The following is a 21,869-nucleotide window of genomic DNA, read 5'->3' on the forward strand; positions in this document are numbered from 1 at the left end:
TGATGTGTGGTTTAAAGGTTACTCAACAATAGAACCAACAATTCAAAACAATATGTTGTTGCGTCGTGGTCTGCGATCAATTTATGATGTCCACAAGTTACTGTGAGTGGTTTTGCACATATGCGTTACAATCACGTTAGGATCGTATCCCACCGCTCTGCCACCAAATGTTGGAAGATGGAGTCCCAGTCGCGCACCACTGTCTCCAGGTGCGAGACCTGGGGCTCCCCCCTCAACGTTAGGCCAAGTAAGGACACCATTTGAGATAGCCCTGCTCACCCCCTTAGTAGCGTGGCACGAGCAGCCAGGCCTATCTCCAAGGCACGAGTGTACAGTATGTGCAACCACGCCCACAGCAACCCACTGGTGACACCACAACTGGACTTGAAACGAGTTTAATAAAACGAGTATAAACTTTATTTAAAAAGATATACGATCAGACCACATGATACAAAAGCTAACATATAATAAAGAGTAATATGCGTTCTGGTTGGTTGGTAGGTTCCAATCCCAACCACTGCTTTCACAATGCTATGCTGGTAGTAATGCTAGAATCACACATGTTGCAATGAACAAACAATAGTGCGCTGCATAACGATACAATCCTGTGCTGGGCAAAGGATAAATAATACAATGTGTAACAATACACCCCGGTACCTTGCAAGGGGTGTAATAATGCAATGTGTACCGCTACAATCATGTACTGAGCAATGAAGAATAATGCAATGCATCACACCCCAATCACTTACTTTGCAATGGAGAAATAATGCAATGCACACCGCTACAATCATGGACTTTGCAATGAAGGAATAATGCAATGCGTAGCTACAATCATGTACTTTGCAATAAAGAAATAATGCAATGCGGGTCACTACAATCCTGTACTTTGCAAGGGAGAAATAATGCAATGTGTAGCGCTACAATCGTGTACTTCGTTATGCAGAAATAAAGTCGGGTGTCATAAGACAGTTCGGCAGTTCGTTAGCAGCAATATTGGCAATGTGTATTACAACAGTCAGCCTCTTTGAAAACTGTGTAAAAAATTTGGTTTTCTGACAAAAGTCTGTCAGTCCCTGAAAGCTGTGAAGATGGTGATTTCAGCACCACAAACCCTTTGTTGATACCATTTGCAGGGAAAAAACCTACTGCACAGCACCAGCAAGCCGATCGTGGCCCTGACGTGCTTGAGAGTGTCTTGTTTCTTGGCAGCCACCTTATTTTCAGCTGAGGACATGCTGACTATCGTCACATTCATGGTGGGTATCTTATCTTGATAATTCACTAACACACACACACTTGTTATAAAAAGTGTGTTATTTTCTGACAGCTGGGCACTTCAGACATACATTGTTGTGTTCAGTTCTTCACGCTGATGTGCACAGCTTGTCAGTTAAGTCTTGCGAGCACACATTACTGCACATAGTTTTTGACACTGACGTGCACAGCTTTCTAAGATCACAGTTTTGCGGTGATGTGCACAATGCTTCATGAAAACGGCGTCATGCTGATGTGAACAGCTGGGAATTTCAGTAGTTTTTGTAACAGTGCACTTTTATGTTTCTCGCTGATGGGCACAGCTGGTAAATAGTCCTTTGGACTTACTTAGTTGTATAATTTCTGTCATTTGGTTGAAATTCTTGCACATTGTAGTATACTTGGGTGTGCAGTTTAGTATAGCAACTTTCTATACTGTAATGATTAATTACAGGATAGTAGCACTCTGTATATATTTTGGTCAATTTGTGATTACACTGTTATAATGTAAATCATTACCCCACTCCTTATTTTCTACTGCAGCCAGGTGAACCACCAATACAGTGGAAAAAATTGAACAATGTGTTTGCACATTATGCGTAAGTGTGTCGATCAGAGGGCCAAGAAGTCTTTGAACATCTGCCAGAATTAACAACTGTTCTATCAAAGCTGGACGAACCCGAAGGTGTTGGTACAATCACTGAGAAGCAGTGATAGGGAACCCACTAGGTTAGTTAAAAGGCCCCTCACACACCAACCTGGTTGATGTCATGCTTCATCATAGGGGCCCCAACCGGGTGGCCGAGTGACTCCCGGTTGTGCTGCGACGCCTGACTACAGCGGAGCTGGTGTGGTGCAGAAGTGTGATGTCGTGAAGGCTTAAAAATATCTCTGAGATTCCTTGCCGAGGTAAATTTATTATTGGCGGCTCAGGATATATTAAAATAAAACTATGTGGTGCAACTACGAAAGAGATTAGTTTCTAATAGTTGTATGTGTGGTAGGTCTACATGTTTCAGCCCACTTAGGAGTGTCAGGGGCTTTCGTCAGGACCAGTGAGTGAAGTGAGTGGCAAAGTGAGGAGTGCCACGTGATTAGTGAAAAATAAAAAGGATTTAATTACCTACACACTCTCTAAGGTGTGTGGAAAAGGTGTCTGAACACTGGCGGACACCGCAGCGAAAAAAACCTGTGGGAGAAAAGAACATAGCACAAAGACATATAAAGCATCAACATTTTGTGCTGAGTATCGCCGCAACTATAAAATGCAATCTTACGTGCTGTGATGTATCCAACACTTGTAGTCGGTAGTGCCTGTGGCCACACACATACTATACTGGTGTGGCATGCTGCTTTAATCTCACACTGATCAAAAATAACAAATGAGAGGACGCTGAGTGTCCTGTGAGCTCTATCGTTAAATAAGTGAACAGCAAGACCGGCAACAAGACAGGCATTGGGTGGTGAACTATTTACATGGGGTGCCTGGTGGAGGCAGTGGGCACCTTGAAGGGTGGTGCTGTGTGGCCACCGAGTGGTCAGACTTAATCGTAAATACCCAGTACGCACTCCTTTGGATAGGTTATCCAGGTGACAGTGTGCAATACATATGAGGTGCTGGGTACACAGAGGGGAATTACCCCTATGTGACGCGCTGAGGTAACGGGGGGGGGGAAGACAAACAGAAAAAGGAATTACACTATGGCTGAGTGTTGGTCGCTGCTCAGGAAAGGGGAGGAGTGCGCTCCTCAAATCACAAATTCTGTGGGTAGGAAGGAACAAATCAGGCATGAAGATCGGGACATCATCGGCAGATGTAGACCGACAGGGAAACAGCGCGCGTCACCTTACTTGGTCAAGTAGCAGCACCCGTATACCACCTACTCAGGGCTCCCGGATCCCGGATGATGGTGTGTCCGAGGCGGAGGTGGAATAAGTAGTGGTAGGGGGCCATGGATTACGTGCTGGGCGTCCAGTAGGCGCTGCTGTGGCTAAGAGGTCTGCGCATGTGCGAGGCAGGGCTGTGAATTGTGCGCGCATGCGTGGGGCGCGACTGAGCGTAGAGGTAGCTACTCCAGGGCGCATGCGCAGAGGAGCAGAGAAGCAGCGAATTGGAGGGCGCGAGCAGTGATAGCTTGAACGGGGTCAGGCATGTGGGTAATGGATGCCAAATCTAAAATATTGGTACCTGAAGTAAGCCTTGTGTGAGAAAGGCGTGGACCGAAAACAGGGGTGCAGATGTGGTGCTGGCATCTGGCTAATTAAGGTGAACAGTGGGGGTCGCCTCACGAAGGTACTGGGGCTACGGGGTCTGCCAGGAGAGTGGGAGAATACAGTGCTGGCATAGGAGGCTACAGGAGGACGAATGAAGGGGTGGGATTAGGTTCTCCGGAGGCTATTCCATGGGATATTGTCGTTGAGTCCAGTGGTATGGCTGGACAGACGATATATCCAACGTTGCTCTTGTTCCAGAAGGCGACTCTGGATATTAGGGAGGTTGTGGTCCAGGGCCTCTACCACAACCCATCTCATGTCATTGGTCGTGTGGCCTTTTTCCAAAAAATGGGTAGTCATTTTAGTTGTATTTTTCTTACATCGTATTGTACTACGATGTTCACAGATCCTTGTTTTTATTTTCCGAGTGGTCATGCCTATGTAGATGAGGTTGCAAGGGCAGGTGATCCGGTACACAACATTTTCCGAGTTGCAATTCGTATGTTTGCGGAGTTCCCAAGTTTTTCCCGGTTCAAGATTCAGTTGTTTGGTCGTCTCAGTGATGTGACTTGTTGGATGTCCACTTTGAGACCCAACATCTCCTCGACATCAACTCATCACGTATCCCCCAAATAAAATTCTACAAGCGGTACATTGATGATATCCTCCTGATCTGGGAAGGATCAGAAGAATCCTTGGCCTCTTTCTGCGAATGGATCAACACGTGCGACCCTAATCTTAGGTTCACACACAGCTCAGACAGGCATCAGACCACCTTTCTAGACCTGGACATAAAAGCAGAATCAGGAGGCCTTGTGAGTAAGACTCACTTCAAACCTACAGCTCGCAATTCCCTATTACATTTTTCGAGTTTCCAACACCGAGCCCTCCGTGAGAACCTTCCATATGGCCAATTCCTTCGCCTCCGCAGGAATTGCAGTGACACCAAGGATTACAAGGCACAGGCAACTGACCTTTGCCAAAAGCTGCACCAACGTGGTTATCCTCGCAAGATAACCAAGACAGCTAACAAGAGGGCCAAAAACCAAAATCGCGAGGGCCTTCTTGAGAACTACATTAAGGCACCTACCAGTCCGCCACTCACATGTGTGACCACCTTTAACACAGTGACCAACAAAGTTGCTCGTATCATTAAAAAAAACTGGAGTATCTTGAACACAGGAAAACTCAACTGGGAACCTCCCCTCTTGGCCAACAAAAGAGCCCGCACCATCAAGGACACCATCGTATCCACCAGACCGATCTGCTTCCCCAAACCCACCAACACGGTCCTCAACGCATGGGGCCTCCCCAACATCAAAGGGCACTTCCCATGCGGCAATTGCAGTGTCTGTCACATCACTGAGACGACCAAAAAACTGAATCTTGAACCGGGAAAAACTTGGGAACTCCGCAAACATACGAATTGCAACTCGGAAAATGTTGTGTACCGGATCACCTGCCCTTGCAACCTCATCTACATAGGCATGACCACTCGGAAAATAAAAACAAGGATCTGTGAACATCGTAGTACAATACGATGTAAGAAAAATACAACTAAAATGACTACCCATTTTTTGGAAAAAGGCCACACGACCAATGACATGAGATGGGTTGTGGTAGAGGCCCTGGACCACAACCTCCCTAATATCCAGAGTCGCCTTCTGGAACAAGAGCAACGTTGGATATATCGTCTGTCCAGCCATACCACTGGACTCAACGACAATATCCCATGGAATAGCCTCAGGAGAACCTAATCCCACCCCTTCATTCGTCCTCCTGTAGCCTCCTATGCCAGCACTGTACTCTCCCACTCTCCTGGCAGACCCCGTAGCCCCCGTACCTTCGTGAGGCGACCCCCACTGTTCACCTTTATTAGCCAGATGCCAGCACCACATCTGCACCCCTGTTTTCGGTCCACGCCTTTCTCACACAAGGCTTACTTCAGGTACCGATATTTTAGATTTGGCATCCAGTACCCACATGCCTGACCCCGTTCAAGCTATCACTGCTCGCGCCCTCCAATTCGCTGCTTCTCTGCTCCTCTGCGCATGCGCCCTGGAGTAGCTACCTCTACGCTCAGTCGTGCCCCACCCATGCGCGCACAATTCGCAGCCCTGCCTCGCACATGCGCAGACCTCTTAGCCACAGCAGCGCCTACTGGACGCCCAGCATGTAATCCATGGCCCCCTACCACTACTTATTCCACCTCCGCCTCGGACACACCATCATCCGGGATCCGGGAGCCCTGAGTAGGTGGTATACGGGTGCTGCTACTTGACCAAGTAAGGTGACGCGCGCTGTTTCCCTGTCGGTCTACATCTGCCGATGATGTCCCGATCTTCATGCCTGATTTGTTCCTTCCTACCCACAGAATTTGTGATTTAAGGAGCGCACTCCTCCCCTTTCCTGAGCAGCGACCAACACTCAGCCATAGTGTAATTCCTTTTTTAATTCCTTCTGTTTGTCTTCCCCCCCCCCGTTACCTCAGCGCGTCACATAGGGGTAATTCCCCTCTGTGTACCCAGCACCTCATATGTATTGCACACTGTCACCTGGATAACCTATCCAAAGGAATGCGTACTGGGTATTAACGATTAAGTCTGACCACTCGGTGGCCACACAGCACCACCCTTCAAGGTGCCCACTGCCTCCACCAGGCACCCCATGTAAATAGTTCACCACCCTTCCTGCCTGTCTTGTTGCCGGTCTTGCTGTTCACTTATTTAACGATAGAGCTCACAGGACACTCAGCGTCCTCTCATTTGTTATTTTTGATCAGTGTGAGATTAAAGCAGCATGCCACACCAGTATAGTATGTGTGTGGCCACAGGCACTACCGACTACAAGTGTTGGATACATCACAGCACGTAAGATTGCATTTTATAGTTGCGGCGATACTCAGCACAAAATGTTGATGCTTTATATGTCTTTGTGCTATGTTCTTTTCTCCCACAGGTTTTTTTCGCTGCGGTGTCCGCCAGTGTGCAGACACCTTTTCCACACACCTTAGAGAGTGTGTAGGTAATTAAATCCTTTTTATTTTTCACTAATCACGTGGCACTCCTCACTTTGCCACTCACTTCACTCACTGGTCCTGACGAAAGCCCCTGACACTCCTAAGTGGGCTGAAACATGTAGACCTACCACACATACAACTATTAGAAACTAATCTCTTTCGTAGTTGCACCACATAGTTTTATTTTAATATATCCTGAGCCGCCAATAATAAATTTACCTCGGCAAGGACTCTCAGAGATATTTTTCAGCCTTCACGACATCACACTTCTGCACCACACCAGCTCCGCTGTAGTCAGGCATCGCAGCACAACCGGGAGGCACTCGGCCACCCGGTTGGGGCCCCTATGATGAAGCATGACATCAACCAGGTTGGTGTGTGAGGGGCCTTTTAACTAACCTAGTGGGTTCCCTATCACTGCTTCTCAGTGATTGTACCAACACCTTCGGGTTCGTCCAGCTTTGATAGAACTGACCTATACCACAGGGGATACGGACGCACCCCATGCCTCCCTAGCTCTCTCATTGATTTTTACATTAATTCGCAGCGCACAGCTGTGAGAGCATCCTCTAGTTACGACGCTCTTCCCCCCCCCTTTTTTTCTTCCGGTTTTTTCACTATGGCTGAGAACCCGGGCCTAGGGTTTACACTGGATGATGTCAATAATATACTTGACAACCCCCCCTTTTGGCAGATTTCAACCTGGCATCCTCTATTGCACAAACAGCAGACTGGGATAACCTCAACGAAAGAAAACGCAACCGAATAAGAACCATACTCCATGGAGTAATTCTGACCGAATACCTAAGGAACAATACCGCACCAAGGGGCTTAATCGTCACCAATGCCCCACGCATCTTTCTCGAAGATCCAACCTTTCGAAAAGACTGGGCACAGATAGCATGGAGATGTACCCGTGACTGGATGATCCTCATCATCCAGACATCCAAACGCCTCTCCGACGCCTTCCTAATCGAAATACAAGCCACAGAAACCCATTTTAAAGCCACACTCTCCTCATTCAAGAAAAAATTGGAAGAAACAAACAGAGAAATCAATGAATACAAAGAGGGCCTTACCCAAAGTAAGATCACCAAATTCCAAAAAGATCTGAAAAGATTCTCCTACGCAAAGACTTACCCTTACGCCGAAGCTGACTACCAACCACCCCACCGCGCTGACACGTCAGGTACCTCATCGGATGAAGACTCATCAGTAAGCAGTGGCTCTAGCAACAACAGCTACCGCAGACGCCAACAAGGCAGAGGTGGACAATCGGGTTGGCAACTACCCTGGTCTCATGGACCCCAGGGACCAAACATGCTATACCCACCCCTCTACCCCCCCGTACATCCACAATTTGGATACGGTTGGAACCCACCATTCGGCCCGCCCCCACCATATATGAATCAGAACCAACCACAGCCTTTTTTAGCAAGAGGCCGACGAGGTCGCGGAAGGAGACGCAGAGGGAATACGGTACACTGGCAAGACAATCCACAGCAGGGTGCTCAGACAAGGAGCCAAACCAGAGACCTACAACCAGGCCCGAGCACACGCTAAGCCTTGTATCTAACCTCTCAAAACATGTCCTAACACCCACTGAAGTGGCCATCCTAGAAAAAGGACTTGGCTATGCCCCTACAACAAAACTTGACAAATTCAAGCTGCACTGCGAACTAGCGGAATTCTTTCGCAAACTTAAAATCAAGGCTTTCTTTGAGAATGCACCCGCACTCAATGATCCTGGAGACCAAGGGGACACGACCCTAAGAACCAAATCAACATTCATACCTCCACCATGCTCCATACCACCCGAGATCTTGGTATACGAACAGACTGTGTTCAAAGAAATCGAAGCCCTCAAAGAACCCCACGTGTTCCAAAACACCAGCAAGGCGGAACGCATGGCCCTACAATCATTGAAGCAGAATCCAGAGATCATTATTAAACCAGCGGACAAAGGGGGAGGTACGGTAATACTCAATAAAGAGGACTATCACCGTGAGTGTGAGCGCCTACTTAACGACACCAAAAATTATGAGTTGCTCACAAATGATCCCACCCCCTCCCTCAAGATTCGCATACAATCCTTAGTGGATGATGCGGAAGACTCTGGCCAGATATCCAAGAACGAGGCCAAATTTCTCACAACCACACAAGGCAAAATACCATATTTTTACACTGTTCCTAAGATCCATAAGAACAAAACCCCTCCTCCGGGACGTCCCATCGTCTCCGGCATCGGGTCTCTTTTAGAACCCCTCTCACGTTTTTGTGATCATTTCTTGCAACCATTGGTTCAATCTACCAGCACGTACCTTAAGGATACCAAAGACCTTCTAGGTCTTCTAGCGGACATACGCTATGACCCTAACACTTCCTTCTTGGTGTCACTTGATGTAGAGAGCTTATATACTAGCCTCCCTCAAGACGACACCCTCAAAGTATTAGAACAGGCTCTCAACAACACCGACTGGCAACATCGCACCCCACCTTCCTTTGTACTCAAATGCGCAACACTAGCGATCAAAGAGAACTACTTTGAATATGAAGGCAAGCTATATCTCCAGAAGTACGGCACTTCAATGGGCAGCGTTTTTGCCCCTAGCGTAGCGGGCCTGTATGTCTTCCACTTTGAGACCCAACATCTCCTCGACATCAACTCATCACGTATCCCCCAAATAAAATTCTACAAGCGGTACATTGATGATATCCTCCTGATCTGGGAAGGATCAGAAGAATCCTTGGCCTCTTTCTGCGAATGGATCAACACGTGCGACCCTAATCTTAGGTTCACACACAGCTCAGACAGGCATCAGACCACCTTTCTAGACCTTGACATAAAAGCAGAATCAGGAGGCCTTGTGAGTAAGACTCACTTCAAACCTACAGCTCGCAATTCCCTATTACATTTTTCGAGTTTCCATCCCCGAGCCCTCCGTGAGAACCTTCCATATGGCCAATTCCTTCGCCTCCGCAGGAATTGCAGTGACACCAAGGATTACAAGGCACAGGCAACTGACCTTTGCCAAAAGCTGCACCAACGTGGTTATCCTCGCAAGATAACCAAGACAGCTAACAAGAGGGCCAAAAACCAAAATCGCGAGGGCCTTCTTGAGAACTACATTAAGGCACCTACCAGTCCGCCACTCACATGTGTGACCACCTTTAACACAGTGACCAACAAAGTTGCTCGTATCATTAAAAAAAACTGGAGTATCTTGAACACAGGAAAACTCAACTGGGAACCTCCCCTCTTGGCCAACAAAAGAGCCCGCACCATCAAGGACACCATCGTATCCACCAGACCGATCTGCTTCCCCAAACCCACCAACACGGTCCTCAACGCATGGGGCCTCCCCAACGTCAAAGGGCACTTCCCATGCGGCAATTGCAGTGTCTGTCACATCATTGAGACGACCAAACAACTGAATCTTGAACCGGGAAAAACTTGGGAACTCCGCAAACATACGAATTGCAACTCGGAAAATGTTGTGTACCGGATCACCTGCCCTTGCAACCTCATCTACATAGGCATGACCACTCGGAAAATAAAAACAAGGATCTGTGAACATCGTAGTACAATACGATGTAAGAAAAATACAACTAAAATGACTACCCATTTTTTGGAAAAAGGCCACACGACCAATGACATGAGATGGGTTGTGGTAGAGGCCCTGGACCACAACCTCCCTAATATCCAGAGTCGCCTTCTGGAACAAGAGCAACGTTGGATATATCGTCTGTCCAGCCATACCACTGGACTCAACGACAATATCCCATGGAATAGCCTCAGGAGAACCTAATCCCACCCCTTCATTCGTCCTCCTGTAGCCTCCTATGCCAGCACTGTACTCTCCCACTCTCCTGGCAGACCCCGTAGCCCCCGTACCTTCGTGAGGCGACCCCAACTGTTCATCTTTATTAGCCAGATGCCAGCACCACATCTGCACCCCTGTTTTCGGTCCACGCCTTTCTCACACAAGGCTTACTTCAGGTACCGATATTTTAGATTTGGCATCCAGTACCCACATGCCTGACCCCGTTCAAGCTATCACTGCTCGCGCCCTCCAATTCGCTGCTTCTCTGCTCCTCTGCGCATGCGCCCTGGAGTAGCTACCTCTACGCTCAGTCGTGCCCCACGCATGCGCGCACAATTCGCAGCCCTGCCTCGCACATGCACAGACCTCTTAGCCACAGCAGCGCCTACTGGACGCCCAGCACGTAATCCATGGCCCCCTACCACTACTTATTCCACCTCCGCCTCGGACACACCATCATCCGGGATCCGGGAGCCCTGAGTAGGTGGTATACGGGTGCTGCTACTTGACCAAGTAAGGTGACGCGCGCTGTTTCCCTGTCGGTCTACATCTGCCGATGATGTCCCGATCTTCATGCCTGATTTGTTCCTTCCTACCCACAGAATTTGTGATTTAAGGAGCGCACTCCTCCCCTTTCCTGAGCAGCGACCAACACTCAGCCATAGTGTAATTCCTTTTTTAATTCCTTCTGTTTGTCTTCCCCCCCCCCGTTACCTCAGCGCATCACATAGGGGTAATTCCCCTCTGTGTACCCAGCACCTCATATGTATTGCACACTGTCACCTGGATAACCTATCCAAAGGAGTGCGTACTGGGTATTTACGATTAAGTCTGACCACTCGGTGGCCACACAGCACCACCCTTCAAGGTGCCCACTGCCTCCACCAGGCACCCCATGTAAATAGTTCACCACCCTTCCTGCCTGTCTTGTTGCCGGTATTGCTGTTCACTTATTTAACGATAGAGCTCACAGGACACTCAGCGTCCTCTCATTTGTTATTTTTGATCAGTGTGAGATTAAAGCAGCATGCCACACCAGTATAGTATGTGTGTGGCCACAGGCACTACCGACTACAAGTGTTGGATACATCACAGCACGTAAGATTGCATTTTATAGTTGCGGCGATACTCAGCACAAAATGTTGATGCTTTATATGTCTTTGTGCTATGTTCTTTTCTCCCACAGGTTTTTTTCGCTGCGGTGTCCGCCAGTGTGCAGACACCTTTTCCACACACCTTAGAGAGTGTGTAGGTAATTAAATCCTTTTTATTTTTCACTAATCACGTGGCACTCCTCACTTTGCCACTCACTTCACTCACTGGTCCTGACGAAAGCCCCTGACACTCCTAAGTGGGCTGAAACATGTAGACCTACCACACATACAACTATTAGAAACGAATCTCTTTCGTAGTTGCACCACATAGTTTTATTTTAATATATCCTGAGCCGCCAATAATAAATTTACCTCGGCAAGGACTCTCAGAGATATTTTTAAGCCTTCACGACATCACACTTCTGCACCACACCAGCTCCGCTGTAGTCAGGCGTCGCAGCACAACCGGGAGGCACTCGGCCACCCGGTTGGGGCCCCTATGATGAAGCATGACATCAACCAGGTTGGTGTGTGAGGGGCCTTTTAACTAACCTAGTGGGTTCCCTATCACTGCTTCTCAGTGATTGTACCAACACCTTCGGGTTCGTCCAGCTTTGATAGAACTGACCTATACCACAGGGGATACGGACGCACCCCATGCCTCCCTAGCTCTCTCATTGATTTTTACAAGAATTAACAACTGACCAAGCGGATGGTTTGAATGAATTTGAAGTGTGTATAAAGAAACTTGATTTGCATTATAAAGAAACTTGATTTGCATTACTTACCTAAACACTCAACAGTTTTGGAGAGATACCATTTTGTTTGGCATATGCAAAGGAAAGGGGAGAACGTTGAATAATATATATCTATTTTGAGAAAGATGGCCTCCAGGTTAACCCTGGGCATAGAGGGCATAGTGGGGCTACGCGGAGCATCACAGAGTGGGGGCAAATCTACGCACCCCCGCACACTCTGCATAGCCCCACTACGCGCCACCCGCCTCCCTCCGCCCGCTTTTAAAATACATTAAGAATGATCCTAAACTTTAAAAAAAACCAAGGTTTAAGTAATTTAAATAACTTACCTGAGCTGCGGCGTCCCGGGGCTCCCTCTTCCTTCTCTCACCGACGACTTCCTCCCAAATGCGCATACGCGGCCGCCATTAGAATGGCTGACACAAGCAGAAATTTTAAACACATAAATGTGTCAAAATCGGACAAAATTTAACGTCTGTGCAAGTTTGCGCATGTTTGAAAAAAGTTGGTGCCTGAGTGTTTGAATGGGTGGCATAGCGTCATGTGCAAGCTTGTTCGAGTGTGCAGGCTTATGTGAGTACCAGTTCCAAGTCATGAGGTCTGTTGGGTTCTGACGTGTGGGCCAGGGGGGACTTCATTGAGTGTGTATAGGATTGTCAGTTCCCCCTGGAGAGAGGGCCTTGTTGTTGATCCAGACTCTTGCAGTTGTCTGCCCGCTTCCGCGAAAAATTTGCCAAACTGTGCTAGGACTTTTGGAGTAGCAGATGTATATGAGTAATAGGGCTTCCTTACATGATCCTATATCATATTGCATAAAGATAGGCCTCAGATACCTGCGTCTCTGTTGTGATAAGCATGCGCAGCAACATACGATACCGGCAACTAATTCAAAGTGGTCTTTACAAAGTCTACATTGATCTTGCCCCATTATCCAGTTGTTCCAATGTGCCCTGTACTCCCTGATGGGTGTAGTTAGCAGCCTAACTGTTAGAATGCCCTTGAATGTGATGGAGCAGGGGTTCTAGAAGAGAAACCTGCTTGAATGAATACCCCCATAATACGTACTAACAGTAAGTAGTAAATAAAACGAACATGCACCTTACACAAAAATGTGGAAAATAGCTTTGCGCATGTATGCACGAATATGAAATAATATAATAAAGAACTAACACGTATTTGCAGTATGCTCTGGAAGAAAACGGAAAAAATGAATGACTGTGCATTTTGTAGTTGCATGTTGCATTTTTATTTTAAACAAAGCAGTAATTCCGCTTTCTGCTTAAAGCTTATGCTAAGTAACTCTAATAAAGAATAGTGCAAGGAGGGGGGTACACAGTGAAAACTATATTGTCATAAAATTAATAAATTGTTTGTTTTCATTTGCTATAGTGAGCTGGAAGAAACTCCATCTTGTCTAAAATTGTCCAAAGAGGGAAGGGTGAATTGAAGAGTGTATCTGAAAAGACAGAGGCAAGACAGACACACTGTGCAGAGCAGAAAAGATTCCCGAGCTGAAGGTAAAAAATGACGTTCATCTGCCAAGTGACAGAATCGACTGTTGGACCTGAGTCTTAGTCCGCGGACGTTGAAAACTTTATGAATAAATGTCATCAAATGTAACTTATAAAAGAAAACGTGAGCACGTGTTAAAAACTTAACTGTGAGAAAGGATGCTGAACAATAAAGTGACTAAATTGTACGTGAAGTCACCATGGTGTGACAGAGCCACCCACAAAGCCCACCAATCATTGGTTTAGATTTTAGCAATGTTTCAATTTATGTGGGACCTACATGAAAGTTTTAGGGTATAATTGGGGTGCCTTTTGGGGTATGGTTTAGACTTGCGAGGAGGAAGAGAAGACGAGTGAATGCGTCGCTGATCGTCTGTTTGCAGAGAGGCCTAGCTGTATTCTATTTCTGTCCTACTTGGGACCTGAAATCTTTGTTCCCTGATCCTATTTTGGGGAACCCTCATCATCTCCTAGGCCGATGGGGTGGTTTTCTCACAGACCGTTCAGTTTGTATTTTGTCACTGACTTATACATGCCAAATTTATTTGCAAATGTATTTTGTTTCTGAAACCTTTGTCTTTTCACCTATCTACTCCGTTATAAATACATTGAACGTATTATTTTTTCAGATGAAACTATTGTCTCTTCATCTATTCCCTCCGTTAGGTGTATTATATTTCGCATATATTTTTGCTGAAACTTTTGTCTCTTAATCTATCCACTCTTTCATGCATAATGTAATTGTTTAAGAGATGAGCTTGTATTCATTTGAAATTTGCTGATGTTATCTCTCCCTTTGTGAGTTTCATTATTTGCATCTGTGACTGTATGCAATGAGCATTACGTTAATAATTAAGATAAAGCTTCATAAACTTCACCGAGTGTCTGTGGTTATTTAGCTAACTGAAGGGTTAAGTTAGATAGTATAATCATTATCATCAACTATTCAACTAATTGGTCCATGACCAAGTGGAAGGAAAGTTGATTAATTAACTTAGTAGGCATTCTAATGACGTTATACTTGGTTTACAAAAAGAGAAGTATTGAGCATGAATAAATTGACCTCAGCGCATCAGGGATTTTGGGTGAATGTGTATGGGCAGTTGTAATTGTATGAATTGAGTATTGATCCCTGATCAGGTATTGACCTCGCGCTGGATCAGTTTCTTGGTAGCAGAGGATGGTTTAATTATTGATTAGTTTGGTAATGATTATTGATTATTGATTATATGTTCGTAACATGAAAAGTGAGTGTTCTGTTATATGTTGTCTGTAAGTTCAAGTACGGAGATACCTGAGAAATCCCAGGAATGGAATTTAGCCTGAAATGGGCAGAAGAAGAGTGAGGTAAAGAAATCAGACTGCAGAAGTACTTTGTTGTAATAATACCTAAAAGCTACGGAGGGCTGTAGGTGTTATATTAGGGAAATTTCGTATATAAGGGGAGTGACTGAAATACCAAAGACAAACTTAAGACAAACTTAGGACAGACTTAAGACAGACTTAAGACAGTCTTAAGACAGACTCAGGACAGACTTAAGACAGCCTTAAGACAAACTTAGGACAGACTTAAGACAGACTTAAGACAAAATCCTAACTTTACTACTACTAAACGCCTTCTGTGAATACCAAAAGTAGTAAGTTTAGGATTTTGTCTTAAATTAGTTCTGTGAATCGGGGCCCGGATGAGGATGTCGAATTTAAAATGATGTTAGCGAAGCAAGGAACAGAGGTGGATGAGTTGTTTTCACGTTTTACAGAAGAGAATTTGTCTGAAGAATTAAAAAGTGCAGTGAGTTCACATGTGTGGGGTTTTTCAGGAAAATAACTTGGCCTAATGACAAACGTAGATCCAATTCAGATCGCAGTGAAGGATGGTGCTGTATACCCAAACACACCTCAGTATAAAATGAGCCCAAAAGTAATTGCAGGAGCTGCTCCTGTGATTGACCAGATGATTGAACAAGGAAATCTAAAAGAAATAATGAGCAGTCCTTGTAATTCGCCCATCGTAGGTATCAAAAAGCCCAGTGGGAAATACAGGATAGTGCAGGATTTACGTAAAATCAATAAAATCGTAGTACCCTGTTGCACAGTAGTACCAAATCCAGCAGTGATACTCTATCAGATTCCCTGTGATGCTGAATGGTACACAGTTATTGATATGTGCCAAGCCTTTTTCTCAATTCCATTACATCCGGAAAGCCAGATTTTTTTTGCATTCCGGTTAGGAGACCATGTCTTGCATTGTGCCGAGTTCCTCAAGAGTACACAGATAGTCCCTCAATCTTCAACCAGATCTTGAAAAAAGCATCTGGAGACTTTAGTCATGCCAGGAAATTTGGTTTTGGTTCAATATATTGATGACATACTAGTGGCATCAAAGACACGAGAGGCATGTGTGACAGACACAATTGCCCTATTGAACCATCTAGCAGAGGGAGGACACAAAGGGGGATATTCCCAAGAACGTGTGATAACTACAGCAAAAGTAGCTTAACGCAACCCTTCACATCGCAGTCTATCGCTGGAAAATAACTCCGTGTTAACGTGGTATTCAGAAGCCGGCGGCACCATGCGATAGTCCCACGATAACGCATCAAATGATCGCGCTAAAATCAACGCGATGCGGCAGAAACGCAAAACACAAATGCGAAAATAATAGCGATGATGCCAATTGCGATACAAAAATCTGCGAAAACCAGCCACAGGCCTGCAAATCCCATGCGTCATGCGGGAAAATGCACTATAAAAGCAACAAAAAAAAGGGAGAAAAAAGGAAACTGCGTAGCACCATGGATGCACCCGGACCGAGTGCAGAGGCCAATGCGAAGCCCACAAGCCCCACAGACCACCAGCAAGGAACCTCGGGGTCGGGGAAGGGCAAGGCGAAGAGGAAGAGGAAGACGTGGTGCAGTCCACCGGAAAACCAGATCAGTGTCACGGAGGTGACAGAACATTACCATCAACAGAACGCTAATTTGACAAATATGAATGCAGTCGGAGTGTCGAGGAGGACAATGGAGGAGGCCAAGAGGCGCTGGTACGATGTGAAAAGCCAAACCAAGCACAAACCCGCTGCCAACAGGAAGGCAGCAATGGCGACAGGAGGTGGGAGTCCCGTGCCACAGGAGGAGCTGGAGCAAACGGATGCCACAGTCATCAGTGTGGAGACGGTGCAAGTAGTCGGGAGTACGGACACAGTACGATAGGACCTGACACAACATCAACAGGGTGAGCAACGACCAGGGACTGGGGGGACGGGGGGAGATGGGCACAATGGCACACATGCACAACGATGTGTAGCACACTGCACACCCACAATGACCAATGATCATGTCCCTGATTCCCGTGGCACACTGCAGCACACACACATAGCAATCACAGCACATCCCAAGACAATGTGGTACAAAGTGCAACACCGACACTGCAGAAGAGAGGACACAACTGGGTCCGCCCATGCACAGAAACAGACCAATCACATCTAACATAGCAGGAAATTGTGAGATTGAAATGTACGTGTTCAAGCTCACATCCATCATGTAGCCCAAATGTCCACTGTCCCGCCTCAAATTTCAGCACCTCCCAAACAGTCACAATGTACATTGTCATACAGTCTGCATGTAAACAAGAACAATGCGCCAACATACATGTTATGTTATGTTATAGGTTTGTTGAGCGCGACAACTGCCCCAGCAACGGGGCGTCCCGGCGCTAAGAACCATAGCACAACCTACTGGGGGGAGGGTAGGGAGAGTAGAGGCTACAAAAGTGGGAAGAGGTGAGTTTTTATCGCTTTGCGAAAAGCGGACAGAATGTCGAGGCGGCGGATGTGGAGGGGCAGGGAGTTCCATAGTTTTGCTCCCAATAGTCTGAAGGAGCGACCCCCGATACGGCAGAGCTTCGTGCGGGGGACCACTACTAAGTGTTGACCCATGGAACGAAGATTGCGTTGGGGGGTGTAAGGTGTTAGCAGCGATCGGAGGAGTTCGGGGCCATCAGTTTTAAGGATTTTGAAAGCAATGGTAAGGGCCTTAAATTGAATGCGGGCTTCCACAGGAAGCCAGTGGAGTCTCTGAATGGTGGCTCTAGCAGAGCACCTTCTGGGAAGGCCTACAATTGCCCTGGCCGCTGAGTTCTGAATTAGCTGAAACCTGGTTGTCTCGGCTTTGTTAGCGCCTAATAATAGGACGCTCGCATAATCCAACCGGGCAAGGATGGTGGATTGGACAATGAGCTGCCGTATTTTGGGGTCAAAGAAGCCTAGAACGGGGTTGAGGCTTCTCAGCAGCCCAATGCATGTAGCTTCTACTTTTTTGGTCTGAGTTTGGTAGTTCAGCGCGGAATCCAGCCATACTCCTAGGTTTTTAACCAGAGATTTGGGAGGGGGAGTGGGGCCCAGCGAGGGGAGCCACCAGTGATCATTCCAGCAACTGGTGTTCTTGCCCAGAAGTAGCACCTCGGTTTTCCCTGCATTCAGTTGTAGGCAGTTTGCAGTCATCCAGTTGGCGACTGCGGCCAACCCATCCCTAAATCTTGTGTCAGAGGTAGAGGGCACCTCAGTGAGAGTGATTACCAGCTGTGTGTCGTCGGCGTACGACACCAGCGTGAGATCCCATTCTTTGGCCACTGCCGCAAGAGGCTGCATATACAAATTAAAAAGGGATGGACTGAGGGCCGAGCCCTGCGGGACTCCTTGGCCGATAGCATGTGATTGGGAGATAAATGGGGGGCTGACACGCGAAAGTATCTGCTCGTGAGGAACGATCGGAACCATTCAAGTGCCAGATCACTAATCCCAATGCTTTCCAGGCGGCTCAGTAGGATATTATGGGAGACCGTGTCAAAGGCTGCGCTGAGATCGAGCAATATCAGCGCAGCACTCTGACCGGTGTCCATAATCCTCCGGAGGTGTTCAGTGGTGGAAAGAAGGGCGGACTCTGTACTATGTCCAGGCCTAAACCCGTGTTGGGAGGGGTCCAAGATGTTATTTTTGGCCATATGGTCAGAGAGTACGGTGTTCACATGGGCTTCTGCTAATTTGGACACCGAAGGGAGCAGTGAGACGGGCCTGTAGTTCTCCGGCTTTGTGGGGTCTAGATTGGGTTTTTTAATAATGGGAGTGACCCAGGCCTGTTTCCAACATATGGGTACTGTGGCCGATGAAAAGGAGAGATTAAGGAGCGTGGCCAAAGAGGGAAGAAAGAAGTTCAGAGCTCCTAGAAAATGGGCTGGTCTCATGGGATCTGAAGGGGCACCGGTTTTCACCTTTCTGCAGAATTTAACTAGGTCCTCAAGAGTGATAGCTGGCAGATAGGTGAGCCTGGAACCTTTGAATGAGAAATTGGGGGAGCTAGTGCGGTCAGAAGGGATATGTGAGAAGGTGTTGTAAATCTTCCTCACCTTTTCTGTAAAGAAAGTGGCGAGGTCCTCGCACTGCTGAGTGGAGGAAATACACGAGGCAAGGTTGCCGCTGTTTTGTAGTTTTTGGACCAGTTTAAAAATTGTTTTCGTGGGGTTGGTGCTGGAGTCAATTTCCTTGGCATAGAAGGATGCGCGAGCAGTGCGTATAGCTTTATGATATAACTTGAGTGTGGCCAAATGATAAGCTTTGTCCTTGTCCCTATAGTCTTTCCTCCAATAACGTTCCCCTCTTTTGCATTCCCTTCTAAGAATTTTCAAGTTCTCGTCATACCATGGGTTAGAGTGGGTGCTCCGTCCTCTAGTCCATTTGGCTGGTATGATAGTGTCGAGTCCTTTGGTGATCCAATCCTGAAAGGCGGCATATGACGTGTTAATGTCATTTGTGATTTCAAAGTTGGGTTCTCCTAAACTGGCAGGAAAATCCAAATTCTGGAGTTTGTGCCAGGGCCGTTTAAGACAGGAGGCGGGCGACGCCCTGTTGGATTGGATAGCGGCCGATATCACAAATGTGACAAGGAAGTGGTCAGTCCATCCCATGGGTTTAGGAGGATCTGCTCTGGCTTCCGGAATATTAGTGAAAACCGGGTCGAGTAGGTGACCAGCAGAGTGAGTAGGGGATTTTATAAGAGGGGTCAGCTGCAAGGCTGTCAGGTCCGCTAGGAGATTACTGATGGTCGGATCCGAGTCGAAATGGAGGTTTAAGTCCCCCAAGATCGTGAAATTAGCGGAGCTTGCAACCAGAGCATGGGCTATCTCTAGGAATTCCTCTATGAATTTAGAGGTGGGCCCCGGGGGTCTATAGATAAAAAGGCCAGAGAGGGAAAAATGAGGGCTAGTGGTGATTTTAACACGAGCGCACTCACAGCCCGTAATATCTTCCTTTACAAATGAACAAGTGTATGATGTTCTATAGATGGCGGCAATGCCGCCACCCCTAGAGTCTCTATTAATGGAGGTCATAGAGAATCCATCCGGTAGCGTAAGATTAGGGATGCTAGTTAGTTCATCCTTGAGCCAGGTTTCACTCAAGAACAGTATGTCTGGGTTCTCGTCTGTCAATAGCGTATATACCTCAGAATGGTGTTTTACCAGGGACCTGACATTAAGCTGAGAGATTGTGAGTGAGGAGTGGTTCCTTCTGGTGGCTCTGTGTCGGGGTAGTCTCGGTTCAGATATAATTAAGTTACAGGAATTACACTGAAGAGCAGTCTGTCCAATGCAGCCCTCTAGCTTGTCACAGCGTAGGCGTGGGTTAAGTGCAAGGAGATGATTTTTCTCATACTAGTATGCCGTCCGAGTTTTTTGAGCAGGGGGGCTGGCGAGAGGCGATGACTTGGCGATGACGGGCGAAGACGGGCTTGCCTTAGGCGCGCCTTCGGCGCGCAAACGGCGCGCCCGCTGCGCCCGTCCGCTGCGCGTACGGTAAAGACACATACTTTTATGGGGAGGGAGGAAAGGGGCGTGGCCTCCAAGGGGGCGTGGCCTATCAGCACACCGGCAATGGCGCCGTGGTTGTTTGGGAGTCCGCTGACAGCGCAGGGGCAGCTGTGCGGTGTGCTTTTAGGACCGAGTCCAGTGAAGCCTGGGTGAGTCAGTGCTATAAAATCAGCAAATTATCCAAAAGTGACACACAAATTATTTAAAAACAATTAGCGGCTATCTCCCGGCTTTTCGCCTCAGGAGGTTAGTAGGTTCTGGCAGGCGACGCTATTATTCAGCGTTATATACCTGCTCGGAAAGGGGGCGTGGCCTCCAAGGGGACGTGGCCTATCAGCACGCCGGCAATGGCGCCGTGGTTGTTTGGGAGTCCGCTGACAGCGCAGGGGCAGCTGTGCGGTGTGCTTTTAGGACCGAGTCCTGTGAAGCCTGGGTGAGTCAGTGCTATAAAATCAGCAAATTATCCAAAAGTGACACACAAATTATTTAAAAACAATTAGCGGCTATCTCCCGGCTTTTCGCCTCAGGAGGTTAGTAGGTTCTGGCCACATGTCAACACAATGTCAACATGCATCTCCCCTTCACATTGCAGAGGGACAAACAACACCTCCAGCAGAGCAGACCAGACAACTCATCAGTGATGCTGGAGCGGACCACCACACCTCCGACACCGACGCCCTACAACAGCTCATGGACATCTTAGGCAACCCACCCCCAGGAGCAGGGCAGTCAAGCTACACAGAGGAGACCCCAGCCCCTGCACAGACCACACACCAGGAAGCACCCGCCACCACGGTTGGCTCCCAACACTTCACCTAGGCACACATCGCATTCCAATGCCAGGTGTCAGAATGCCAAAAGGAGGTGGCCGAACAGGTGCGGGTGGGGTCAGAGCTCATGGATGCCAAAGTAGATCCCATACGTAGGTGTTCAAGTCCCATCAGGGACCACCTACACCCCACAAAGGAGACCCCCACCGCGACATATACACATGCATGTGCACATTTCCTGCAATGAACCAAGCCCAGAGCCCCGGAATCATCATTCACACCCCCACGCTGGACCTCTGTATGACGGCCCAGTCCACTCCTCTTATGTATTGAGTGGGTGACAACAAAGCTACATGTCCAAGGTCTTACCTGCTGCCAGCGGTGACATGGTTGCGTCTGCTGTACACAGCACAATGTAATGTTGTAGGCCCCGGGGTCCTCATGTATACATCATGACCACACGGACACACGCAGATAGTTTGTGGGACTGGCTATGGGCACGTACACCCGGCCCCTTTATTGGCTGGGTCACATGTACAGTGACACCTGTGCTGGATGGGTGTG

Source organism: Triturus cristatus, chromosome 3_2 (genome assembly GCF_964204655.1).
Source record: "Triturus cristatus chromosome 3_2, aTriCri1.1, whole genome shotgun sequence".
NCBI classification, from domain to species: domain Eukaryota; kingdom Metazoa; phylum Chordata; class Amphibia; order Caudata; family Salamandridae; genus Triturus; species Triturus cristatus.